At 65.4% G+C, this 26,361-nt stretch overlaps 1 protein-coding gene and 1 long non-coding RNA gene across 6 annotated transcripts in view; one reads left to right on the top strand and one right to left on the bottom strand.

Annotated features, from left to right (window-relative positions):
* Gse1 (Gse1 coiled-coil protein) overlaps positions 1 to 26,361 on the top strand; it is a 242,536-nt gene that overhangs the window by 89,974 nt on the left and 126,201 nt on the right. The gene's annotated exons all lie outside the window — the stretch shown is intronic.
* LOC134475827 (uncharacterized) lies at positions 5,367 to 7,886 on the bottom strand. The gene is made up of 2 exons (XR_010047097.1): positions 7,762 to 7,886; positions 5,367 to 6,280 (listed from the first exon to the last, which is right to left on the bottom strand). It is a non-coding gene; the product is annotated as an uncharacterized LOC134475827 (long non-coding RNA).

Below are 26,361 nucleotides of genomic sequence, written 5' to 3'. Positions count from 1 at the left end.
ACGAGTGGGGCTGGAGGTCGTGGGGTGCCCTGGGAGTGGGCACGGGCTGTAAGCTGCTTACATTTCAGGAGGCTGAGCTGCTGGGCACAGACCCCCCTGGATGGGTATTTCTGCCCCACCGGGAGACCCCACCATCTCCCTGTGCACCCCCCAAGTCCTCCCACTCCGGGCACCACCCTGAATAGCCCAGTGGGGACGGAGCCGGGACTGGGCAGGAGCAGCTGGAGGCAGGGCATATCTGGGGGCTGCAGCTGCCGGCGGGAGGTTCCTGGGTTTCCATCTGTGTGCCAGGTGTGACTGGCGAGGCCTGGGAAGGTGACAGAGAGCCAGAGAGAAGCAGAGATGGGGGGCGGGGACAGGCGGAGGGAGCACACGGGCAGCAGGGAGAGGGGCCGAGGCCGGCGGGCGAGAGACAGAAGGTGGCTGGACCCGGCCGGCCAGCACCCGGGTGCCCCTCACCCCCCAGGCCCCGGCTTCTCGCCGTCTCCCCTCTGAGAGGTGGGCAGCAGCCCGGGCAGCGTGCTGCCCCAGCACTGGCTATGTGTCTCCTGTCCCCTCTCACCAGGGGACGGTGCCCGGGGCCCAGCGTGGCGTGTGGTGCGTCACTGTGCTGGAGTGCGTCCTCCTCTGTGGCCCGGCCTGTCAGCCCTGCCTGGCTCCCCGCTGTCACATGCGGTAGCAGACTCAAAGTCAGTGGCCCCCGGCTGCTCTGGAGCCGCACCTGCTGCCCAGCGGCCATCTGGCCCCTCTCAAGGACACTCAGCATCGCACCTGGCTGTGTCTCACGTGCTCCCCAGGGACCCGGTGGCCGTGGCTCTGGGCCTGAGATGACCGGGCAGCCCCCCCCCATATTTGGATTTCTTTCTTTCCTTGAGGCTCCTCCTCAGGTTTTTATGAAGGGATCTGCTGGAGTAAAAGGAGTCCCCAGAGACCCAGCAGCACCCTGGGGCCACCCTAGGTCCCAGGGGACCCCTCCCCAGCCCCAGGCTCCACAGTGAGTTGCTAGCCCGAGGGGAGCTGTCTTGGACCTGAAGTGTCCTCAGAGTTCCTGGGAGACTCAGGCACCACCCAGAGAATGGTTGTGTGACCTGGGCCCTCGGTTTTTCTAGCTGTGAAATGGGAATGCTGTGGTTTGGGTGTGGCTTGAGTGTCACCCAACTTTCCACATGGGCCTCTAGTCCCCACAGTGTGAGGCTGAGACGTGGAAGCCTGGGTGTTAGAGGCCGGGCCTTTGGGAGCAGGCGGATTGGATCTGGTCGTCAGGGCAGAGCCCCGGGATGGAGCGCTGGTGTCTGTAAAGAGAGGTCGGACGGCTGGGCATGGCGGTGCGAGCCTGGCATCCCAGCGCTCGGGAGGCTGAGGCAGGAGGCTCGCAGAGAGATCAAGGCCTGCATAGTGAGACCTTGTCTCAAACAGAGACAGAGAGACAGAGGGAGAGCCCGTCTCCCGCATGTGGTGCCTGGCCCTCCTGAGACTCCTGGCCTGAAGGCCCCCCCAGCCGAGCTTCCGGAACCTCGAGTGAAGTGAACCTCTTTTCTTCACCAAGCACCCAGCTTTGGGTGTTTGGTGACAGTAACAAGGCACGGACTTGTCAAGTGGCCCAGTTTCGGCCCTGATGGTGCTGGCGCTGAGGGGAGAGGCTCCCCCAAGGCCACGCTGTGTTCGCACACCAGCATCCCTGTTCACCAGACCCTGCACACACCTATCTGCTAGTGCGTGTGGGTACGCATGCGTGTGACCGTGTGTAGAGTGTGCATACCAGTGTACAGCTGTGCACACATGGGTGGTGCGAGCATACACTCATCTGTGGGCGCACTGCTCCCCTCCGAGTTCCGTCCCAGCCCCGTGGCCTGCACCCCCGGCCCCTGAAAAGCCTCCCCAGTTTGCTGTGCCCCCTGCCTCAGTGGCCTGGCCTGTATGGTGGGTGGCACTGAGCTCCCTTCCCAGGCCTGTGGGGTGACATGTTGGTGGCATGGGGTTTGTGTGTGATTGTGTGTGTCGGTGTCTCCGGGCTTCTTGTGTGACTGTGTCTGTTGCCGGTACCTGGGGAGGGCTGTGCGGGGACCTGTGTGTGCCAGGCCTCCTGGATGGTGGTCTGCGGCGCGGCCCCTGCCCCTGGTGGCCCGAGCTGTCTCCCACGAGCCAGAGCCTGGCCTTTGGCGCCCTGGGGTGGGCACGGTCAGGGCGCGGGGATGCCCCGGGCGGGAGGCTGAGGCTGCCCATGAATTATTCAGCACCCTGATCTCACATTATTCTCCCGGATACTCTTACAACCTGTCAGTAAATAAAAAGATCCTACATTATTTATAGAGTGGAAGGCGCCATTATCGGGGAGGGAGGGGTGGAGGCTGCCACCCCACCCCGGCGGGGGGCACCCCAGAGCCAGGTGCTGGGGACCGAGCACGGGGGACACCCCCAGGCACAGGGCTCCTGGCTTCAGCAAACCTGGGTGGGCGGCTGAGCTGCCGCAGGCTGGGGCTGGCCCCTGAGCAGCCGGGCCTGCGGGGCACAGCTGGGTGTGCAGGGCTGCGCAGCCGGCCGGCCAGGGCAGGACCAGGGCTTGCTTCTCCCTCTGGGTTGCACGTCCTCTATGAGGACTTCCGAACTCTGCCCGCGTTGACTACTGTCTGGCGAGAATGCCGGTGCCCCTCTCTACCAGGCACTTCCAGGGGATCCAGGGCCTTTGTCCCTCACCCCGGAGTCCAGGGACAGCAGGGCTGGGCCATTTGCTCACCAGCCTGGGGTTCCCAGGTTCGGGAGCCCTTGGGCTGCAGAGGGCTGGCACCCCAGGCCCGGTCTGCTTGCTGGCCTCTGGCACCAGCGTTGGCTCAGCCAGAGGAGCTGTCTGTGCCCAGGAGCCGGCTCTGTGGCGGGGACGGGGGGAGAGGCTGGCACTGGGGCAGTGGGGTCTTCTGTGCTGGACATGAGGACACTGAGGAGGGACAGGGAGACCTCAGCACCCATCAGAGTGTGGGCAGCAGGCTCTGGTGCCCTATGGCTCCTGTCCCCTGCTCCGAGCCCCTTTCCGCTGTGACCAGGTGATGGAGGGGCCACTCCCAAACCGGCTGGCATGCTTGGTGGCGTGGTTGGTGGCATGGCTGGCTGGTTGGTGGCAGGATGCACAGCTCGGGCTCCACAGGCTTAGGGCTCCCTTCTCACCGGCTGCGGCCTGAGGCTGCCCCTTCCCTGTGCCCACTCAGATGGCGGCACACACAGGGCCACTTCTGTACCTGCAAACCTGGGCACTCGCAGGACGGAGGCCAACACCTCTGTGCCCCGGTGCCACAGGCTCCCACAGGTGGCCTGTGGGAGCGATCGGGGCCGGGCCACGCCGGCAGAGTGCAGAGGGCGCTGGTCCTGATGACCACCTTTATCTTTTCACTTCATCTTACGTTTTGGTACTGAGGCTTGAATCTAGGACCTGCCGTGTCCTCCGTCTCTTTCACATATTTTAAACACTTTGACACGAGGCTCACTAAGACACTAAGTTGCCCGGGCAGGGCTTGAACTTGGATCTCCTGCCTCAGCCTCCCAGAAGACTGGGCCTCCTAGGTGTGCACCACCACACGTGGCTCGTCGTAATTTGCCAGGCATCACTGCCATGACCCGCAGGCCGGTTCCAGATGCCGAGGAGGCAGGAAACGTGCCTCACCCCCACGTAGGCACTGCTGTGGGCTTGGCCAGGGCTCTGAGGGGACTGCCAGGCTGCCCAGATCCCCTGCGCCTGCCAGCTCTCGAGTCTGGTGGTCAGCACAGCCCATCTTGTTGGCAGTCCTGGGTCCCCTAATGCATAGACAGCCACCCCAAGATGGCTCTGGGCACCTGAGCACCAGCCCTGGATGGTCACCAATGTGTCCTCCTGGAGACACAAGGACCAACGCCCCGACCTGACCCCCACACTTGGCCAGGCTTTGCTGGGCTCCGGCGATGATGGAAGACCATCAGGGTGCCCTAGGGTGCCAGTGGGGCCCGGGCAGCCAGAGGCAGGGAGGACCAGTCCAGGCAGGCTCGTGGGAGGCCGCTGGCGCCGTGTAGGCTGCATCTGGGGCTCCTCGCCCGCAGCCCATCCCCAGGAGAAAGCTGAGCAGCGGTGGCCACGGGGCAGTGACTTCCGGGCACCAAACCCTTTGGAGCCCAGGCTCCTGGGGCTGCTCTGATGAAGGACCCCAGACAGAACGGTGTCTTCTGGTTCAAAAGCCGAGGTCTGAGGTCAGAGTGCACCCGGCCATGCTGCCCATTCCCCTGCCACGTCCTCAGCTCCTGCTGGCCTCTGTGTCCTTCAGGCAGCATCTTTAGACTCCGCTGTGTGCTCACGTGGCCAGGCCTGTGTGGCTGCCTCTCACGAGGAGCCCTGCACGATCCAGGATGGTCCCCACTCAGATCCCTCATCTTGCCTGCAGGTCCTAAGGACCAGGGTGGGGCCACCACTCAGCCTATGCCAGGCCCAGTGTGCGTTGACTGCCCATCTGGGGGCCAGGCCCGTGCAGCCCTGGTCACACAGGCCAGTCCTGCGTGGCCCCAGGCTCTGTGCAGCGAGGCCCAGCTTCCAGGGACAATGGCTGAGCCCCTGTGGTCTGCTCCTTCCTGGCCCCTGTGAGTCCAGATAGCCTTTACCTCTCCAAGCCCACACACATAACACATATGGGCATTGTGTATGCATGCGTGTGCATGTGTGTGTACCTGCAGGAGCACAGGCAGAGGCCAGGCATCTGGGCCCTCCGAGCGCGGAGGTGACAGGTGTGTGCCACCGTGCCCAGCTTAAGAGGGAACAGGAACAGGGACCTCTGAGCTCTCCAGAACCACAAAGCCAGGCGCAGAGCGAGTTCTGCTGTATAGCAATTTGCTGGATCTGCAGGAAGAGGCCAAGCACAGGAGGTCCCCTAGGTCCTTGGCTCCACCCCAGCGGGGACACAAGGCTACCTCTGGGCTCTTCCGGCTGCCAGATCGGCCCTGTCTCCCCGCTGACCCCGAGAGTGGGACCGGCTCCCCTCGGGGGAGGCTCCCTCACCGCCGGTGGCCTGTGGCCTGGAGTGCTTGTCCTGGGTCCTGAAGGTGCTCGCTGGCAGCCTGGCAGTGACAGTTTTATTGGCAGACGGGCTGCGGGGGGACGGCAGGCTATTTACAGTGTGGAGGCCACGGCTCCGCGCAGAGACAGTTACCATAAATTCACGTGATGGATCCGTTATCACCCCATTGAACTGGGGCGGACCCCCGGAAGGCCGGCGGTAACGCGGTGCTTCCCGGGCCGCGCAGCCCCGGGATACATTAAGGAGCTTTATTTATGGCGGCCGTGGCGGCACCGTGGGCAGCAGAACGCGGCTTCTGTGAGCGCCGTCTAATTTTACGACGAGCATTAAAGCCGGGCCTATAATTTGCACCTTTTTATTCATTAGCCAGTGGTGCAGCCATAAGTCAGAAAGGCCCGCGGATCCGGTGCGGACCAGAAGATAAACTGTTGACAAGCCAGATGTATTTTTACGTTAGCGCGCCTGCCCTAGTTTATGTGGAGAGTGGAATATAAATTGCATTATTAGATATGAACCGCGCTCGCAGCGGCGAGGGGGGCGCCCCACTTCTCAAGGTTGAACGTGGGGTTCTCTGCTGGGCTCCCACGTGGAGGGGGTGTTGGGAGCTCGGGGTGAGGGTGCTGCAGGCTGTCGGGGGTCTGATGGGCCGGGAGCCCCACTGCACGCAGGTCCTCAGCATCGGGGACCCCAAGGCCAAGGACTTCCCTTGGCAGGAGTCTGTCCTGCCTCATCCTGCAATGTCTGAGTCACGTTTCCCTGGGTGGTGGGGAGCCCTGTGCCCCTGCCTCTGCCCCTTAGTGATGGCGGCACCCCTTTGCTGTGACAACCGAGGCCCCTTCAAAGATTCCCAGTTGCCATGGGCTGACCTCTGAGCACACTGCGCTGTTTGAAGCCCTGAGTCCACAGTGCTGCCCAGTCACTTGCGACCCCTCTGACCTTGGCTCGCTGGCCTCACCTGCATCCCCAGAGGGTCAGAGTGCGGCACGGCCAGCTCCCTCTGGCTGTGGCCTCCTGTGGTTCTGAAAAGGCTGCCCCTTGTGAACAGGAAGGCTGCACAGATCCAGCCTTCACGGCATCTCCCGGAGGGTTTGCTGGCCCAGCCTGCTCCATCGGTCGGATGTGCAGTCACATTCCCAGGTGTGGAAGGCTGGCCTCTGGGTCCAGCAGACACAGACACGCCTGTGGGTCCTGGGTGTTCCCTGGGTTCCTCGAGGCCAGGTGGGAGGTCCCGTGCTCTGGGAGCTTTGGCAGCCCTGCGGGTGTACAGAAGTCCAGACGGCTGGCTGTGCTCGAGTTTCTGATCTGGGGTGCAGTGGGCTGGGTGCCTTACGTCCCCCGAGTTCCCAGATGCTGCCGCTGGGCCCTAAGAACGGGGTGGGGGCATGCACGGTGGGCGAGCGACCCCAGGAGCGAGCTGTGTGTGAACACCAGGCTGGGCTCCAGGGCGATGCCAGGCGCCTCCTGGCTGTGGCTCGAGTGGGTCTGGCACCCTCCCCGCCCCTGCTGGCGCTGGCTTCCCCCTCCCCAGCCATCCCGTCTCTGGCTCCCGACCCAGGCTGGCGACGGCTCCTGGACCGGGCTGGCAGCTCCAGCCGAGGCTCTGGAGCGCGTCGCTGGCGGGATTTGCTGGCCGAGCAGCCCGAGTGGGACGGGAAGGGGCTTCCGAGCTCCCCAAGCACGTGGGAGGCTCGAGATGGTTCCAGGAGGAAAGGCTGTGGCGAGCGGGAGCCAGCGACACCCGGGTGGGATCCAGCTAGCGCGGGGACCTGAGACTCAGCCCGAGCGCCACGTCCGTGTCCGGGTGCAGGTGGTGGGGAGGCGGGCGGGAGACCGGCTGAGGGCGAGGGTGCAGACTGCCTCGGCCTTCTCTGGCCCCAGAGGCTCTGCAGGGAGCGCGGGACCAGTGGTCATCAGGTCAGGGTCACAGAGGTGCCGGCTGGGCACTGAGGGAGACGCCAGGAGGGGCCTCTCCAGCAGGGACAGGGCAGAGCCACGCCAGCCCCCAGGGACGTGGTGGGTGCAGGACAGGATGGAAGCCGCTGGACAGGAAGAGCGGGGCAGACCTGGCCGAGGGCGCCCCTCTGGAGCCCGCGGTGACCTCCCTGGGGAGCAGTGCCCTGCAGACCTCGCTGGCCTAGACGGGGTCTGTGCCCTCCCCGCAGGGACCTGCCGGAGGACGGAGGGGTCCTGGAGCCAGGCGCTGCAGTGCCAGGGTCCTCCACCAGGGGGCGCCAGGCCCATCACCCACACGGGCCCCTGGGCCAGCCTGGTCTCCTGCTGTGCAGTGGGGACTGTGACTGTCCACTGGGGGCAGGAGGCCGCGAGTCAGGGGCCTGTGCTCGGGGGTCTGGCCGTATTCCAGGTCATAGGAAGATGGGGGCCTAGGGCTCTGCCAGGCCTACCTTTCTGTGGTGTCCACCCAGGCCCCACATCAGGGTACACCCCATGCTGGCACAGGAGGCTGAGGCCCAGAAGGGCCGGGGCCTGACACAAGGGTGCAAGGCCACAGCCAGGTCTCAAACACTGGCTCTCAGCTAGTTCATCACTTATTCATTCAACAAACAGCGGGAGGCTGCTTTCTGAGCCAGCGAGGAGAAGAGAGGAGCTCTCTGGACTGACAGTGTCTCCTCCCGCCCCTGAGCAGTGGTTCCCCGGCGGGCACACGCCTGTGGGGCGCGGGAAGGGTTCCAGGGCCAGTCCTAAAGAGGCAGCAGCAGTTGGGGGGCCCCGTTACCTTACTCGCCCGCTTCACCATCCAGGACCCGGCTGCACACTCGGGCTGCTGAGGGCAGCGCTGGCCACCCGCGGCGAGGCAGAGCCCTGCTCGCGGGTTAAGTGCCTGCCGCGGACGCCTCCGCTGACATCCCAGCATGAATAAAAGATGAGCCTTGCGGCTGTCAGGACCACGCACGCACGCGGGCAGTGAGAGACAGCAGGAGGCTCCGGGGAGGGAGGGGGACGGAGCTGCTCGAGAGGGGTGCTGGGCCTCCTGAGGCCTGGGGGGGGCAGTGCGGGAGGGGGGCTGTCTGTCGGGAGCAGCCAGCGGAGCCCAAGGGCACTCGCCCTACGCCCGGCCCTGTCTTTGTAGTGGGAGATGTAAGGGGGAGGCACCACCAGTGCAAAGGCCCTGAGGCCGGAGCATGCCTGGGTGCATTGGGAGCTGGGCAGGTCCTTAGGGCTCAGCGGCCCCTTGGGGCTCCTGGCATCCTCGATGAGTGGGGTCAGAGGAGCCTTTTGGGTTCCCCTCTTGGCCGGGGTGTCAGGGGGCTCTGGAAAACAGGCAGGGGCCAGGGCACCAGTCCCTGCTGGCTGCTGATTAACCAGCCTGGCAGTGCGCTGGGGCAGGGCATGGTACTGGCTCGCTCACCTGCCCAGCTGCTTGGTCTCCGCAACAGATGGCCCAGACCCCAGAGCTAATACTGAACTTGCCTGGCTTTTAAATAACAGCTCTGAAGCCTGCTGTGCCCAGCACGGCCCAGGCAGCCACCCACAGGGCTTGCGGGTAGGACTGACCCGGCCCGACACCTGCTCCCTGCCCAGGCCCGCTGGGGGTGTGGCTCGGGGTTTGGGGATGCTGCTGCCTGCTCTGGGGGCTGGAGATGCCTGGGGGAACCCGCCCTCTGTGAGGGGCGGTGCCAGGCTGCGTGGACCGAGCCCCCCGATCCTTGGGCTGGGTCCTGGGTCAGACCCTCATGGAGACACCAGCAGCTCCATCCGCCCGGTCCTGGCGCTGCCCCTGCAGGCCCTGCTGTGGGCCCCACGTAGCCCCCAGGGCCAGGAAGCCTCCAAAGTCGCTCCGGCCAGGGACCCCTGCGCCGTCTGCTTCCATCGGGTCTGGGCCCCAACACCCCAAGTCCTGGGCACGGCCAGGGGAGAGTCCAGGGGAGGTGAAGAGGCCCACGTCCCCAGCATGGTGGACGAGAGGGCGTGGCCCCGGCTGGCTGGAGCGGGCGCGGTGTGGACGCCTGCCTCGCCCGGCTCCTGGCTGACGGGAGCGCCGTCCACAGGCCAGCAGGCGGCTCCCACCCTGACCGTGAGCCTCCAACCCAGGCCCTTGTCCTCCGGTTCCCGGGGAGCCAGGGAGCACTGTGTCCCCACGTCCCCGCGCAGAGGCTGCTGCAGCCTCTCTTCCAGTCCTGGTGACTCCTGCAGTGTGACCAGGTGACGGCGGCCGCCGGGCAGTGACACCTGTGTCCAGCCAGCCGCCCCGCCTCGGCCTCCGCTTCCCTCCCGGCCTGCGGGATCCTGCTCGGATCCTTTAAAATGATCTGAAAGTAATTATGGCGCTCAGGCTGCCGGGAACACCTGCTCCAGCCGCCCCGGATAGTCCTGTGCCGCGCCGAGCCCCGACAGGCGCCCCAAGTCGCCAGATGCTCTGTGCCCCCCGCGCCGCCTCCCCCGCGTGCCGCAGCCAGCCTGTGTTTCCAGCGCGCGGTCACACAGCTGTCACTTAGAGCGATCGGTGGGGAGATCATCACCCTACGAAGTCATACATATGGAACATCATATTTGCAGAATATTTATTTTAACACATGTCAGGGCCTCTCGGGGTGCAGGCAGAGCCCCGCCTCACGCCAGGCAGCTGGGGCGGGCGCGGAGGGGACGATGGAGCAAGGGCCACCCCCTTCCCCAGCCCTGGGTGGGGCCCCGTCACCGTGTCCCCAGCTGCTCCCGTGTGGCCGGCGGCCAGGCCCCGTGCTGTCTCAGCAGGGAAGGCACCACCCGGACCCGGGCCGGCAGGAGTCAGGGGCCAGCAGGGGGTTTCCGGGGTGCAGAGGGGGCCTTGCAGGAAGCAGCCACACTGCCAGGTCCGGAGAAGTGGGGGGGTGTACCTGGAGCCCACCTGGAGGAGGGCGCCTGCTGGGCTGGCGTGGGGAGGAGTCGGGTGGCTCCCGCGGGCACTGCTGGGGCGGGGAGGCCGGTCCCTCACCGCCGGGGACTCCAGAGCCTTGGTTGCTGGCCGGGGGGTGCAGGCTGGTGCTTGGCAGCTGCCAGGTGTCTGTCAAGGAGGAGTCCCCTGGACCCCAGTGCGGCACAAGCGGACGCCTTAGAGACGAGGAGGCTGCGGGGTGGGCCGGAAGCTCACAGTGCGGTCTGAGGGTCCCCAAGCCCAGGGCGGCCTGAGAGGCCAGGGTCAGCGGCTGCTCTCAGGGGAGACCGGGCCTCTGAGACGCGCGGACACACGTGCAAAGACCCCTGGCCACTTTCTAGTGCTCACCCTGTAGAGAGGAGCCCGGCGGAGAGGTGGTGAGCACCCGGCCCTGGGAGGGAAGGCTGAGGCGGGAGGGTGTCACGAGTTCCATGCCAGGCCAGCCCCGGCTGCTTACCAAGACCTTGTCCCAGAGGAAAGAAAGGAAACGGATGGGCAGGGCAGCACAAGGAAGCTTCCTGGCTCTCTGGGAGGCTGAGGCAGGAGAACTGCACGCTGACCCCTTAGAAACTTAGTGAGAGCCGGCCTCGCGCTGGGCGCCCAGGCTCCGGGCTGCAGGGCTGCTGCGTAGCAGGTGGGTGCTGGGGGCAAAGCTCAGCCAGGCTGTGCTCCCTGCCTTCGACGTGGGCACTGTCCCTGACCGTCACCTGCCTGGTGGGGCAGCGTGGGCCGGCAGCAGGTGGACACCGTCAGGGTTAGTGCTGGCTGGGGGTCTCAGCGCTGTCACTGTGGACCTGACCCGAGGGCGCCTGGCTGTGCCCGTGCCCTCTGCTGAAGGGGGCCGTGGCGGGGAGCGCGGGGGCTGGCATGGCCAGCAGGTTCTGTGAATTCCGGGTTCTGTGGAGCTGCACCCGTTCTGTGGGCTGGTCCCCAGGGGTCACATCCTCGGGTCCCCACCCAAGCTCTGGGAGCCTCATCTGTCCCGAGGCGGAGCTGGCAGTGAGGGGCAGGGGCCCCCGTTCCCGACCCCTACCGCTGGTGGACAGGGTGTTTCTAAAGCGTCCCCTCACCCCAGTCCCTGGACACTGAGCCGGGTGACACACGGGTGTGGACACAGGTGCTCACCGTGGCAGGCCAAGCACCGGCCCCTCCCCGCCTGCGCGGCCCCTGTGCTGGCCCAGGCCTGCAGCCGGCACTCCCTGCTCCCGTGCTCATCCCCACCACCCGGGTGCTCCTCAGCCCTGCCCCAGGGCCTTTGCTTCAGCAGTTCCTCCAGCACGTGGGCTCGCTTGGTCCCATCTTCCCTCTGCCGCCTGCAGCGCTTGGGCCCAAAGCGAACGCACACACGCTGAGCCCCTCTCTGCGCACTCCCGGCCCGCTCGGGCCTGCTGCGGCGTCGAGGAGCAGATGCTGGGGTCTCCCGCTCACCCGTCTCCCTGGCCTGGGCTGTGCTGGCTCTGAGTCTTCTGCATTATTAGTGCCTGTTATTTTTGCTAAATATGGGGATTCGATGTGAAAAATGCACTCTGCCCGCCAAGTCCCCGTCCCTCCCCCTGACGGCCTGTGTGTTAGCCACCCCCTCGCCTGACAGTCACCTCCTTCTGCTTCCCTGCCGTGCTTAGATCCCTCGGGTTAGGGAAACACGGGAGATTTGTCTTTCTCGGTCTGGCCTGTTTCGATGCTATGGGCTCCAGACCCACCCATGTTCCTGCCGATGATAGGATTCTGCTCCTCTTTATGGCTGTATAATACTCCGCAGTGTGTATAGGTGCCACGGATTCTGTGTGTTTAGCTGTCGGCGGGCACCTGGGCTGGTCACACTGTGACCATTGTGGCCTGTGCCGTGGCAGGTGTGGGAATGTAGCGGGCCCTGGGTGTGCCGCCTGGGCTCCCGGTGTGCAGCTTTCCATCTTAGGGCAGCTGCGTGACTTTCTGGACAGCAAGGCTGGCACAGGGGTTCCCGGTCATGTGTGCAAACAAGGGTCGCCATGTGCGCAGAGTGTGGCTCACTGGGCCTGGGCAGCGGGGCCGCGGAGCAGCCAACATCCCAGAATCCAGGCGGCCCCGGGTCTCCCCGAGCTGTCGGGTTGGAGGGCAGACAGCTCCTGTGTTGTCAGAGGCCCCTGCGCCCGTGAGAGTCTCCGGGGCCCCGCCCGTCCAGAGTGCCCGTCCAGAGTGACCCACGATCTGATCTGTCAGTGCCGGCACCTAACGCAGGAACACAAGTCTCAGGGGTCCGCCGGGCAGAACGTTTCCCACCCGACTGTGCGGCAGGCTGTGCAGGCCCCGGAGCGGGAGCAGGAGCGGGGAGCCCTGAGCCTCTGCCCTCAGCCCGACCCGGCTCCCCCTCCGCCACCCTGCACCCGCCCTCCAGCCTCGCTGCCCCAGCCCACCTGGCCGGGGTGGGCACCTGACGCCCCGCGGGTGCCCTCTGCTGACAGCTCTGAGGCGCCCCGGCCCCCGGCCTACTGTCCCTGACATCTGTTTCAGTGAGTGATTAATTGCAATTAGCGTGCGGTGTGAAGCCGGGAAGAACACTCAGCAGAACGCTCGCGGAGATTAATGAGTGGCGGCCACGGCGCAGCCTCGCAGCCCACCTCGCCCTCAGCCCGCCTCCCACGGCCAGCCCTGGGTGATCGCTGTGTCTTCTGGAGACACGTGTTGCCCACCGACTGTACTGACAGGGCCCCTGAGCACCGCGAGAGGTCCCGGTGGACAGACCAGGTGAGGAAGCTTCCAGAACGCCGTGCCAGGTGGACCTGCCTGGCGGAGGGTGGGCCTGCACACCCCGCCTTCCTGCCGTGGGATTCGTGGCTTCGAGACCCGGCCTGCGTGGGTGTCCCGCACCCTGGCTGCATGTCCAGGCCACAGCGGTGGCTCTCGGTTGGCGGGTTGGGGGGCACATCCCTGAGAGCTCGCCCTGCCCCAGCCGTGTACCCCTGCCACCCGGGGCCGCTCCCGTTCCGTGTCCCGCCAGGGTCCACGATGTTTGTTGAGGCTGGATGAGCCTCATTCTCAGTGACAGCCTGGTTTAGAGACGAGGCCACCGAGGCCTGGACCGGCTCCCTGGGAAGGACGCAGGGCCCTGGGCCTGGCCCCGCCATCGGGCTCTGCCTGTCCAGATGTGCCACACAGCTGTCACACGCCTTCTGTGGCCTGGCGTTTACCATGGTGGCTGACACAGACCAAATCTGGTGTCCTGAGGTCCCAGGCGGTCACCCAGTGCACAGGGTCCCTGCACCTTATCTCTAGGGTCTCAGGTCTGCTTGGCGCCTGGGTGGTCTCTTTTCTGGGGAAGCTGGTCCCGGGCTCGGGGCTCAGGCGGCTCAGATGGTGGCCAGGGCAGGTGCTGTCCCGACAGGACTTCAGGCTCGATGCCTGGCCTGGGCCTTCTCCTCCTGGCACTGTCCTTCGCATCAGTCCTCTCAGCCCTCCAGAGGCAGCTCTGATGCCTAGCGTTCAAGAATCATCGGAGGGCAGAGGGCGTGTCCCCGGGCAGGCCACTGCGTGACACAGAACGGGACCAAGATGCCCCTCTCCGTTGCTGTCTTTTTGGTTCATGAATTTCTCCTGTTCTCAGTCCTGCCCTCTGCCAGCCCCTGACCAGGACTCCTGCCCCTGCCTGGGGCCACCCAGATGCCCTGCAAGCCCAGGGGTCCTGCTGCTTCCACAGACATCTGTCTGTGCTTAGACGAAGGGGCAGTGTGGTGGGGTGGATGGAGAGCGTGGTGATGGCGTCCATGGTGGACCATGGATGGTGGATGGGTGGACGATGGATGGGTGGATGGATGGGTGGACAATGGATGGATGGGTGGGTGGGTGGAGGGATGGATGGATGGATGGGTGGATGATGGATGGATGGGTGGATGATCGGGCAGTTGTTGGATGGATAGACTTATACGGAACTGGGATGGATGGGCAGAAGGATGTACTGGCGGATGGATAGATGATTGCACAGATGGGTGGATAGGTAGTTGGACAGGCGGATGCACAGATGGTTGGATGGGTGGATGGTGTAGATGACAAATAGATGGAGCTGAGGAGGATGGATGGATGGATGGCAGAAGTGGGTTGGGTAGACAGACCCTAGATGGACCTCAGATGGAGGCAGATGGATGAATGGAGGTAGCTGGTAGGTGGCCTTTGGCTGGACGGTTAGCTGAACAAACAATTGGGCTGGACCGATGGAAGGGCGGGTACTGACGGAGGTGAGGAGCCAGCTCTGGGAGGGGAGGGAAAAGCCGCCGCCCCTCACATCCCAGGGGAAAGGGCTGAGCTGGAGGGGGGTTCACAGCAGGACGGATTATGGGGCCAGGGCTCAGCCCTTCCCGGGACAGACTGAGACCCAGAGACGGAAGGGACTCGTGCGGCCGTGGGATTTACTTCACCGCCTGGTTCTGCGATGCGTCCACTCCCAGAGAGCGCCTCTGTGACCAGGAGTCCCAGAACGGTGGCCAAGGGTGACAGCAATCAGCACGCGTCTCCCACTCCACCCCGTGCCTGTTCTGTGGGCGCACACTGGGCGCCTCTGATTTCCTCAGCAGCCCGGAGCAGAGGGACTGCTGCCACCCACATCGGGGCCGAGGAAGAGGTGGCACAGAGGTGGTGTGTGATGTCACACGGGCACTGTGCTTGTCATGGTCTTCCGCCCTGTTCCCAGGGCTGTGGCCTGCATGGTCACGGCCGTCCCCTGCGCCCAGGGAGGGCTTCCTAGGCAGCAGCCCCAGATGGGCCGTACGCTCAGGGCTTCCGTGTGGCAGACACGTTGGCACTGTGTCTTGATAGCCCTGACAGTTTTAAATACAGAGTCTGTATTAGCTCCTTTCTCGTTGCTGGGACAAAATTCCCCGCAGCTGAATTTAAAGGAGGAGGAGGTTGCACTGGCTTGGGGTTTTGGAGGGGTTAGTCGGTGGCTGGCCCTGCATGCAGGATCTGAAGGGCCTGGGGGAAGACAGAGCCTCACTCTGTGGCAGTGGGAGCCAGTCATCAGGGAGGAGCAGGGACCAGGTGGCACCCTTCCGAGCCACCGCCCGGTGGTAACCTCCAGCCTGGCCACCTGCTCAGGGCACGTGAGCCAGGAACTCAGCACACGGGAGTCCACCGATGAGCACAGCACCCCACATCCAGGCACTTCCCGTGTTCGGGAGACTTGGGGACCTCTGAGATGTGAACTGTAAGGGTCCTCGTTTCCTTGGTGCAGCCGGTGCAGCCCCAAATCCCAACTCCCCCGCAGACCAGAGACGGCCCAGGACAATGGCACGGGGTGGCACAGAGCAGCCTCCAGGCCTGGGTCTGGACGGGTCCCTGGAGCTTGGGCCTGCTGGTGCTCCGTGCCCGAGTCCTGGGTGCTGAGGAGGGACCGGGGCTGGGGAGCGGTGACTGCCGGCCCTGGCGTGTGCTGGGGTCACTCACACACTTGTGGTCCTGCGGTGCCTCCCATGCCCAGGCTGAGAGGGAAGACAGCCTCCCCCTGCCCCGCAGCAGGACACAGTGGGGATCTGGGCCTTCTGTTCCCCGGTCTTCACCTCCCGAGCCCCAGCCTTGCGGTGGGTTCCAGGTTCCTCCCGGGAAGGGCAGAGGCAGGCTGCTGGCGCCCCACCCTGCCCGGTTAGTGGGGTCTGTTCGACACCCCTGCCCTCAGCTTCGTCTCCCTGTGCCGGCCAGCTCGCGGCCCCGGCCGGCCTCAGCGCACAGCTCTGCAAGGCAGGCCCTGCTGGCCCCATTTTCTGCAGGCTGGGAATTCGGCCAGAGAGCCCACGATGCCACCTCGAGCCACACAGCAGGTCCTGTCCGCGTCTGTCAGCCTGCAGCTGGGTTAACCTGGCTCAGGCTGCTTCTCATCTGGACACAGAGAAAGCAGGGCTCTCATCTCTCTCCTCAGGGGCGAGGATTGAGACTCAGGGCTAGCAAGGATCTGGGCTGCCCAGGGTGCAGGCCCTGAGCTCCCAGGGAGTCCGGAGCCAGCAGCAGCCTCGAGCCCGGCCAGCTGGGCGCAGCCCAGACCTCGAACAGCTGAGGCTGGGTGCTGGGGGCCCTGCTGCCTGGCCAGGCGCCTGTCCCCCCAGAACCCCATGCTGTGCCTGCCTGCTGGGCAGCGGAAGAGTGCGGGGCCTGGTACGTTGGTCCCCAGGGCACCATGTGTCGGGGTGGGTCCTGGAGCACGGCAGTCAGAGACAGATGCTGTCATAGGGGACTTGAGGTCGGGAGTGGTCCCAAGGCCTCCCCCCCACACCACCCCCCCCTGCGACTTTTGGCCTGGGAGCAGATGGCAGGGGCGGGCGCGGGCTCAGCTGGACGGTCTCACGTGTCACCACACCCACGAAATTCTCCAGAGCCCGGGCCAGGGCCCACCTCGCCTGGCCTCTGCCATCTGACCCAGGCCCTGCTCCCTGTCCCCAGGAGGCTCCAGTAGCCCTGGAGGAAGTGGGGGAGGCGGGGCCAGAAGGCCTTTTACATGGAAATAGGAAGCGGCCTCCTGGCGCTCCGCCCCTCCCGGCTTATTTCTAGAAAGGCTGAGGTGGCCAAGTCCCCGGGCCTCCTGCTGGACTGGAGGTGGCCGTATGGCGCCTGGGAGGAGAAATCAGGAAATAATGACAGGGAAGCCTTGCCCACGCGGCGGTGGGGGGCTGCGTGCCCCAGATGGGGCCTCACGGGAAGGCCCGGCCGCCTGCTGCCCGTTCCTCGCCCGTCCCTGACCCCTCACCCCAGGCCTTATCCTGTGCCCTCCCTGCCCGCCTCTGGCTGCTCCGGCTGGACATGTCCAGAGCTGGCTGCAGGGGCGGCTCAGAGGCCCCGCTGGCTGCCCCGGGGCTGCAGCTGTGTGTGCCCAGCAGGTGGCCCGGCCTCCCTGGCCCATTCCTGCGGCCCAGCCCTGGGTTCTGCGGGGGCACCAGGCTGTGTGCAGTGCCTGGCCCCTGGCACCCTGCTTGTCGGGGGAGGACAGATTCTGCCTGGCACCGGAGCTGCCCGCCTTTGCTGCTGTCCCTGGGCTGCCGGACACCTGGGGGACACAGCAGTGCTCGGGCTGGTGGGTCGGTCAGTCCGCACCAGCACTGGGGTCTGGCCCAGCCCAGGGAGCTCTGCAGGGGCCCCGTCCTGCTCCCAGGGCGGGTAGGAGAGCGAGTCCCCAGGGCAATGTGAGAGCGGCAGGGGCCTCTGCCCTGTCTCCGCCCCCCGAGGGACCTGGGGTGGCAGCCGTGTGCCCTCAGCCCTCACTGGGCTGTGTGGGAGTTGGGGGCTGGTGGTGTCCTCATTCATGGCTGGGAAACCAAGGTCCAGAGCTGCCCACTCCCTGGCCCAAGCCCAGAGTTGATGCAGAGGGTGGCGCAGGCGCCCAGGCACCAGCCAAGTCCTTGCAGCCTGGTGTTGGGTGACTGCCCGAGTGGCAGACGGGGACCCAGGAAAGCACATCTGACTCCATGGCAGAGTGGAGGGCAGGGCAGGCTGGGCCCCGTGCTGGCCACCGTGACCAGAGCCAGTGCTGGGAATCGCCCCTGCCTGTCCTAGAGTCAGGGAAGATGGAGCCTTCCCTGCCCCCAGCCGGCCCCAAGGCCTGGGCCAGCACCGTCAGGGTCACACAGCCCCTCCATCCTGTGGCCCGGCCCTCCCCCGGCGCTGACCTGGAGGGTGATTTATATGGCAAAGGCAAAGGGCCACTGGAGGTGGGGTCTGGGGACGGGGTCAGGGCAGCCAGGAGTCACCTGGCAGGGTGAGGGCCTGCCCTGTGACCCTGGGGGGCCGGCACTGCCGAGGGGGTGCAGCCCCAGCCCCGGGGAGGAGCAGAGGCCTCCTCCAGCCATCTGGCTCTCTGTGCCTGGGAGGTGGTGGCGCCCACGCCGCGGGCTCAAATGGCCAGGCGGGAGAGGACAGCCAGATGGCGGCAGGCCGGCACCGCGGGGACCCGCTGTGCTGTGAGCCCGGATGGCAAGGGAACACACGGTCACCCCCACATCCACCACACCCACACGCACACCCGGGCGCCACACAGAGTGCTCTCTGACTCCTCCTGGGCTTCCGGCACCTTTGGGTGCACTCGGGCACACACAGGTGTGTGAGCACGGAAGTCATGCACACAGGCACACGCACGGGCACATGTAGAGCCCAGCTGCCGTGTGCAGACACGTGTGTACACACACATGCTTGGGAAGATTGAGTGCACATGTGTGCACAGGCGCATGCACACACAGACACGCACGCAGCAGTGTCTGCAGCAGGGAGAGCACCCGCGAGACACCGAAGAGACCCCCGAGTGTGTTCGTCCCTGCCCACGCCCACGGGCCCCACGGGCTCTGCTGACCGTGCCACCTCTCTCCCAGCAAGGGCCTCGTACAGAGGACCCAGCGTCCCCGGTCCTGCCTGTCGCTGGCCAGTCCCCCATATCTGACCCACTCCTTTGGGGTGTAAGGCCCCCATAGTATCTGCTGGGGTCTCATTTGTGTGTCCCTGAGCCTGGCTCAGCTTCTGAATCATAAAGGTTTGTCAAGTGGCAGTGGGGACCCGGGACAGCCTGGACCCCTGGGACCCTGGGACCCTGGGAACTAGCAGTCAGCCCCGGCCTCTGTTGGGCCTAGGACGCCTCTGGGCAGTCAGCAGGGCAGCTGCAGGCGTGGCTTACTCCAGGTGATTCAGCCCAGACCCAAAGCCTGGGGACTCCCCAACTTCCCACCAGCCCGAGAAGTGCTCCCTGGACAGGGGACTCTCCGGGCATCAGGGACGCGCCTGGGGGACCACAGGGGCCACTGGCCCAAATCCAGACACCCCAGCTTGTAGCCACCCCCGAGCGAGGGCCTGCTGGCCGCTGCCCCAGCTGGCTGTGGAGGACTCTGGTTGGCACTGTCCAGGGACCTGCGGGTGGCCGGGCATGGCACATACCCATAATCCTGCCACTCTTGAGAGGCTGAGGCAGGAAGACCAAGGTGCAGACACAGCTCGAGCAGCTTAGCAACCTATCAGAGCTTGTCTCAAAACAAAGAGTAAAGAGGGCTGGGCTCGGTCCTAGTCACACATGCGTGTGCACACCCGCGGGCACCGGCTCTGTGCCCGGGCACAGGTCACCGGGTGGCTGAACTGGCTACGTTCCCTGCGCCTTAGCTTCCGTAAGATCACAGAAGATTTGGCACTGGGGTCCCCAGGGAGCCACACCAGGCACAGAGAGCCCGTGGCCTGGGGGGTCCCCTCGCCCAGAGTGGTCAGGGACAAGCAGGGTTGGCTGCAGAGGCCTCCGCCCGCCCCCACCCAGTCGTAGGACACAGTGATCATCAGAAGGTTCTTAGATTGTCATCAGGCCCACAGAGCCTGGGTCAGAGCCACCCGGGTCATGCAGCCTGTCGTGATACTTGGAAACAGACTTTACAAGTCCCGAGCCCAGTGGCTGTCCCCCTGGCCCCAGCTGTGTGGGCCCCTGCTGAGGTCCCCTGGAGACCCCCTATGTGCCCCAGGGCTTTTGCTCGTGCTGTTTGGCTGCTCTCTGCTTCCCTTGTTTCCGGCCACAGGGCAGATCAGGCGGCCGTGGCCTTGTTCCCAGCCTCCTCTCCATGGCAGACTTGCTTTCTTCCTGGTCCGCCTTCCAGCTCCTTCGCCCTTGGTGATAAAACCATGACAGCCTGACATGGCGCCAAAGAGCTGGGTCCCTCGTTGGAGTCAGGCTACCCTGGGGACCTCGGGGGGTTGGGAGTCGCTGCTGTGCTGGCGGGGCGTGTCTGGTACCTGGTCAGGAGTCCCGGGATCCTGGGCAGGGCTGGGGTGAGGTCCCTGCTCTTGATGTCCTGCAGAGACAGAGGCCACTTCTCCTGTGCTTCCAGAGCCCAGGACCCGGCCTCAGGCGTCCCTGCATCCCCAGGGCTCCCGTGGCTGCTGCGACCCGGATTCTCCTGCCCAGCCTCCACACTCACGTGTCCTCCCGGAGGCCCGCGTGTCCTCTCCTGGGAGGGCCTTCAGGGTGTCCCCGCCTCCTCTCAGAGCCAGCTGACCACCCTTGCCAGGACCCTTTCCTGAGGAAGGCCGTGTGCCGAGGTCCCAGGAGTTGAGGTTTGGGGGACACCACTGACAGGCACCCCTTCCCTGCCACGCACTTAGGGTGGCATGGCTGCTGCCTGCCCCAGCCCTGGCCAGCCCAGCTGCACCCTGTCCCAGAGGAGCCCGGTCTTTCCGGGCCCATCCGCCTGCGCCCTCAGGGTTGCAGAACTGTACTTTGGTCCTGGCGATCCTGTTGGATTCGCTAGTGATTCTCTCAACTGCTGGTGGGGGGGCGCACCCCAAGGGCCAGGTAACCATGTCTGAGTGAGCTCAGCTGTCAGATCAGGGTTGGGGCCAGTGTTTGCACAGACAGCAGAGTTGGTGACCAGTGCCCGAGTGCCCAACCCTCAGCTCCAAGGCAGGGACCTTGCCAGACTGCCCGCCTGATCCTCCAGTGTCCAGCACTGTACTGGCCACACAGCGAGCATTGAACTACAGCCAAGCTGGGGATGGGTGGACGGACAGGGTTGTGTTGTATGAGAGAAATGTCGGCCCTGACCCCACAGAGGTCCTGGACACTCTCGCTTGGTTCCTTTGCAGGGATGCTTTTAATCTGGGGCCAGTGGCAGAGTCCTGATGTGAGTGCACCCCTAGGCAGTTGGCCACCTGGTGCCGGGAGCTGAGTAGCTGGGCGCGTCCCCCCTCCCACCATAAACCCAAAGCTGCAGGGCGAGGAAGGGGTCTGAGGTCCTCTGTGCCCAGCCCGTGGCCATCTCAGGTGTCCCCAGGAGGTGTGGAACCCCCAGCTCACAGGTCAGTGGCAGCTGGTGGCATGTGGGCATCCTGGCCCAGCTGTGTGACCCTCCTGCACCTCTGGGCCAGTCTGTACCCGTGACGTGGAGATGGGGTGGTAACAGTGATGTCTCCTTGGCTACGGGGATCACTGATGAGGAGAAACCTATGGCAGAGGCCTGGCCTGGGCGACATTTACTCACCTGGCAGCTGTCACCACAGTGGGCGCAAACTCAGGTACCCTCACAGGAAGCAAGACGGGGAGATGGGAGCCCCTGTGACACAGCACCTGGGTGTCCTGTGAGGCCTCAGCAGAGGTGGGGGACCTCTGGGGGACGGTGTCATGTCAGGGCAGAGAGGACACAGGAGGCACGGCTCAGCCTCACGGCGGGAGGCAGAGGCCACCAGCCTGGATGTCCACTGTGTGGCACAGGGAGACTGGGTGAGGGGGGCAGGGACCTCTAAGTGATGTTTCTGGTGTGGGAACCAAGGCTGGGGTATCCCCGTGCCCCATCTCCTCCTGTGTTCTCTGCCCCTGGGCCGCCACTCCGCTGGCCCTGCTGTCACCAGGCCCCGGGACAGGCACCGAGGTCTTGGGGCTGCCCCATCACCAGCGCTGCCCCAAGGGGCATGGGGCCCCTGTTCCCGGCCACCCCAGTGCTGCACATCTTCGGGGTGCCACGCAGCAGCCCCAGGGGGTGCCTGCCTCGCCTCCACCTCCCAGGAGCAGCTGCTGCATGCGTAATTACTGGCTGAGCCAGGTGTGGCGGCCAGCTCGGCAGGCCGGTGTCCTGCCTGTCCTCAGCACGGCTGGGATGGGCGAGGGCAGCTGGTGAGCGCGGGGGCGGAGGGCGGGGGCGATGCCTGAGCTGCCCAGAGGCCACCCTGGAGGCTGGGGCAGCTGTGCCAGGCCCCGCAGGTGCAGCCCAGATCCTGGGGAGTGAGCTTGTGTGGTGGGCGGGCGGGCGGGCGGCTGGCAGCGGGCTGCTGCGCCTTCTGAAGGTGCAGCCATCTGCACTGTGATAAAAAGCCCCGAGGATGATAAATAGACAGTCGCACGTTATTGGATTGCAGCTCTGGAGCAGCCACTTTGGGTTTGGCACCGCGTTAACGACAGATTTCTGCTTCCCTTGCAAGGCCTGGCCTCGAGGGGAGCGCGCCAGCCGCCACGGTGGCCCTCTCCGCGGGAGGGAGAGGCCTCAGCCCAGCCAGCCTGGCGTCTGCCCGCGGTGGGCTCCTCTGGGGGCCAGCGTGTGCCCTCGGGCCTGGGCCTGACAGCCCCCACCCTCCCCGGGCGATGCGAGGCAGGAGGGCCCTGGAAATGGCTGTGCGTGCGTAACGTTTGGAGCTGTGCCAGCTGGGTCACTGTCAGCACTGGTATCGGGGCTCTGTCACCGACCTGGTCATTGTCGACTGGCCCAGTCCAACCCCACAGTGGGCGTTCACCGTGTGGGGTCTCAGCTGGGAGGAGGGGCCTGTTTCTGGGGGTCCCCTGCTCCCCGGTTGTCTGTGAGGCTGTGGGCAGTGGCCGGAACACTCAGTGCCTCTGTTTCCCCACCTGTCAGGTGGAGACGAGAACACACACATCACGGTCATTCAGGAGGCTGCAGGGAAGGGACATGCTCAGAGCGCCCAGCTGGCAGCTGGGCAGTGTGGGCACCACGTGCAGGGGCTCCGGGCTCCATCGCTGAGCTTCCCGGTGGGAGCTCATGGCAGGTGGACGCAGGTCCCCAGCTGAGGGCTGCAGACCGGGCAGGACGGCCTCCCTGGGGCTGTGAGGGTGCAGGGACACCTTGGGTGAGGAAGCAGTGAACCGGATGTCCACTGTCCATGTGCCCAGTGCCCTGGGGCCTGTCCCCCTCCCCCACCCACACTGTGGGCACGACCTTGGCCGGCTGCGCTGTCTTCAGCCAGGATGCAGGGCACCTGCCAGGTGTGGGCTCTCTGTGGGTCTCTGTGCCCACGAATCACCAAGCCTCACGGAGCCCCACGACCTGCCGACCCTGGCTGCCTTGTGGCCCCAGCCCCCCCACCAAAGGTGGCCCAGGTCGTCGTGTGGCAGGCCAGTGGAGGGGAGCTCCAGTGCGCGCGGTCCCAGCTGCACGATTGACCTTGGTGTCCACCTCTGAGAGCAGGGAGGAGGCGGCCGGGGGTGGCACGCAGAGACCAGGCCTCGTGGTGTCTGCTGTGTTCCTCGGCTCGGGCACTGGCGCCTCCCCGACTCTTCCAGCCGGGGTCCCAGCCCTGCCGGGCTCCGGGCCTCTCCTGGGTCTCCACCCAGAGGCAGAGACAGTGGGACCCAGTTTCCCCAGAGCTTGGGGGTGCACAGCGGCTGCAGTGCGGGTGCTCCAGCCATGTCGCAGGGCCCACCCCACTCAGACGGCTTCCCCCGTCACACGGCTTCTGGGCTGCTGGCCTGACGAGCTCTGGGGGGTCAGAGGCAGGCTCAGCGTGGGAGGAGCCAACCCAACCATCGCAGATGGCTGAGAGAGGACTTCGGGATGGACAGGGCCTCCCGGTGGTCCCTGAGAGCCACCTCGTAGCCTGGCTGCCTCCCTCCCGCAGTGTGGCTGGCTGGGCACCTCCGCCATCCCACCGTCTCTTCTGGAAAAGAATAGACAGACATTTCGGGCCAGAGAGTGATTCCAGCTGACTGCCTGAGCCTCACATTCTGTTCCAGCCACTGGAGCTTTTGGAAAGAGCTGGCCCGGCCTTGGGGACTCTGGGCCCAGCTGGCCTCCTGGGTCATCTGAAAGCTGTCTCCAGCTGACATCCTGTGCCATCTGGTGGAACACTTACTGAGCACCTGCTGTGTGCCCAGAGATGCCACAGGCTCTGCTGCACACTCGTGTCAGCCCCACGCACGGGTGGACACTGCCAGCCAGGTGGGCCCCGGGAGAGACACACCCCTCACCTCCTAGCACCTCTGAGGCAGAGCAGGACCCAGACCCGTGGCCGGGTCCCTCCCGCCCGCCCCTCTCCCTGCCTCCCTGCACTGAGGTGATGCAAGCTGGCAGGGGAGGCCAAGGGGCTTGGGACGAGGCCGGCTGCCCTCCTGTGCCACTTGGCCCCGACCTGCAGGAGCCCAGGCCCAGGCCCAGGCCGGAGAGAGGCAGGCGGCAGCTGCTGCTGACAGGTGAGCCTGGGCCGCCCTCCCGGGCCTCCCGGAGGAGCGGTAATGAAGTGCAGCTGTGAACTCGGGGTTTGGGTCAGGAAGGCAATTTCTCATCTCTCCTCGCAGCAATGCAGTCGAAAATCTGAGAGCCCTGCTCTCCACCCGCAGCCTCCCTCCCCGGCGCTGGCGGGCTCTGGGGAAGGCAGGTGGCAGGGTGGGCCGGGAGCGGGAGCGGGCGCAGCTGGCCGCCCGCCCGCGGCCGGGCTGCTTTTCCTCCTGCTGTAATTGCTCGCGGTGACTCCAGTGGCAGCCGTGCACCCCGAGGCGGCGCTGGCCCCGGCCCCCACCGCGAGCCACATCTGAGGCTTCCAGAGGCGCCAGGCAGCTGCTCCCGGCCTAACCGACTTTTCCGGATGGTTCCTGGCCTGCGAGGGCCCAGATAAACAAAGCCGGGGTGGCTGTAAACCTCGGCCGCCCTGCGAGACGGCCTGGAGCGGGAGGCAGCCAGGGGGAGGGACCTGGCTTCCAGATCGGGTTCCCTACTGGCCATGGGGTCAGTGGAGGCCTGTCCCCTGGGATCCAGGCTCCAGAGCCCGGTGGCCTCGTTTTCTTTCTGCTCAGCTGTGTTCGGGCAGTGTCCACGGGCTCCAGGGAGGTGGCCGAGCTTGGTGGTCTGGGGCCGGCACGCCTGGGTTCTGATGGCTACTGTGTGGCCACAGGGAGAGTGCTGGGCTGCTCCCATCCTGTGGCTGATAAAACCTAAGGGCTGAGCTCAGAGAGACCTTGGGGACACTGATGAGCAGAAGAGCACCTTTCTCCATGGGTGGGGGGTGAAACGTGGCAAGCTGCCATCGGCCACTGTGCCTCCTGCCCAGTGCACGTCCCCTGGACTCTCAGCCTGGGCCACCAAGGGAGGGCCGGGTCTCAGCTGTGGTGCAGCATCTGCGGGGGGAAGTGCGCCCCGAGTCAGCATGGCTCCTTTGTGGCTGCCTCTCCTGCAGGCGCCCCCATGTTGTTTTAAAAACCGGGCTTATCAGGGTTTGCAGCTGGCGATGGTGCCGTTCTGAGCTCTCACAAACGGGTACCTGGCCCACGTGTCCTGCACCCTCCCCCCAGGGTGCGGCGTCCAGCTCTCCCTGGTCTCCCCCAGCCCCAGCCTTGCAGCCAGGGCTCTGCACTCTGTCCCCGTGTCCTGCCTTCCCTGGGTGGCTCTGATGTGTGCAGCCCCTTGTCCCCGTCTAGCTTTGGTGAGGTCCGGGTGGGGCCCCCATTCCTTGTGGTGCTGTTGAGCTCTCCATGCTGTCCGCCTGGCCGGAGGCCCGGAGGAGGTGACCCTTCCTTCCAGGCAAGCCCTGACCCCACCTGAAACCGTGTCTTAGCGTCAGGTCCCACCGTGGCCAAAGATGTATCTCCGTCCCTGCCAGGGAGACCACGGCCCGCACGGATAATTGGATTTTAATAAAGCGAGTGGGAGTGGGCCGCTCTGGCCTGTGCACAGATCCTGCAATTAAACCGATTATGCTGTGTGAGTCGAGCTGTCTGATTCCTCCCGTCCCTAATTTGATGGAGCTCGGTGACTCTGCCAGCAGAGTGATTGATTTATTTATTTACCTGGTTTTCAAGAGCCCGGCAATGACCTGGGAGGGGACCCCAGATTGGGCCCCTCCCTCTGGCCCTGAACCCCATGGCAGGGCTGAGAATTCACCTGGAGACAGCTCCCAAGTGCTGGTGTCCAGGCTGCACGCCAAGGGTGCTCACTGGGGGGCTCGGGGTTCTAGCCGGGTGGTTGGGGCTGTTCCTTATCTCTCAGAGGCCTGTCTGAGGGACATAAAACCTTCCTGAAGCCTGCATTGGGGGGCTGTCCCGGCACTAGGGCACAGACCATGGCCCGGGGAGGCCCATGGTTCTCACTTCTGCAGGACTCAGGGCGACCTGGGGAGGGACCTGATTGGGGCGCCCTCAGCACAGACACTGCCAAAGAGCAGCTGCCGGCGCCCAGGGTGTCTGTCTCCCACAGCGCGTGGCCTGTTCTGTCCCTGGCTTGTTTTGTTAGCAAACATCTCTCGCAGCCTCCCTTCTGCGGGGCCTTCTGTGAGGTCGGGACGGGCGGGGCGGTCCTGGCCCTGCTGCGGGCATGTGGCCCATCTCCCTGCTCTGGGGGTTTGGGCAGTAACCCCACCCAGCGGTGCCCAGGCTGTGGGACTCGGGACCAGTGTGTCAGGGCTTCCCAGGCCTGGGTCCTCATCGGGAGCAGGGACGGGGCAGGGGGTTCACAAGCTCTGGAGTTTTCCCCCTTGGGCTGGGGACCCCAGGCTGCTTGCTCCACCTGGGGGCTGCACTGTGGTCTCTGGTGTCACTGGGAGGACACTGGCAGGACGGGACAGGTCCCCACAGGCACCACCCTGTGCTCCTCACACCCCCAAGCCAGGCAGCTTCTGACCTGTGGTTCAGAGCTCCTGCCCTCTCTGGGGAGTGGACCCAATTAGGGCTGGACCCTCACCACGGAGAACGGGCAGCGCTACAGGCAACCTCGAGAGACCCTCAGATGCGTATCAACTGAGGACGGGCCTGCGGCCAGCCCCACCGCTTGGTGCCCCTCTTGG

This window comes from Cavia porcellus, unplaced genomic scaffold, assembly GCF_034190915.1.
Source record: "Cavia porcellus strain 051 isolate PalLab524CR breed Dunkin Hartley unplaced genomic scaffold, mCavPor4.1 scaffold_4, whole genome shotgun sequence".
Classification (NCBI taxonomy): Eukaryota; Metazoa; Chordata; class Mammalia; order Rodentia; family Caviidae; genus Cavia; species Cavia porcellus.
Note: the sequence above shows the minus strand (reverse complement) of the source record. Positions and strands in the feature narration are given on the sequence as shown.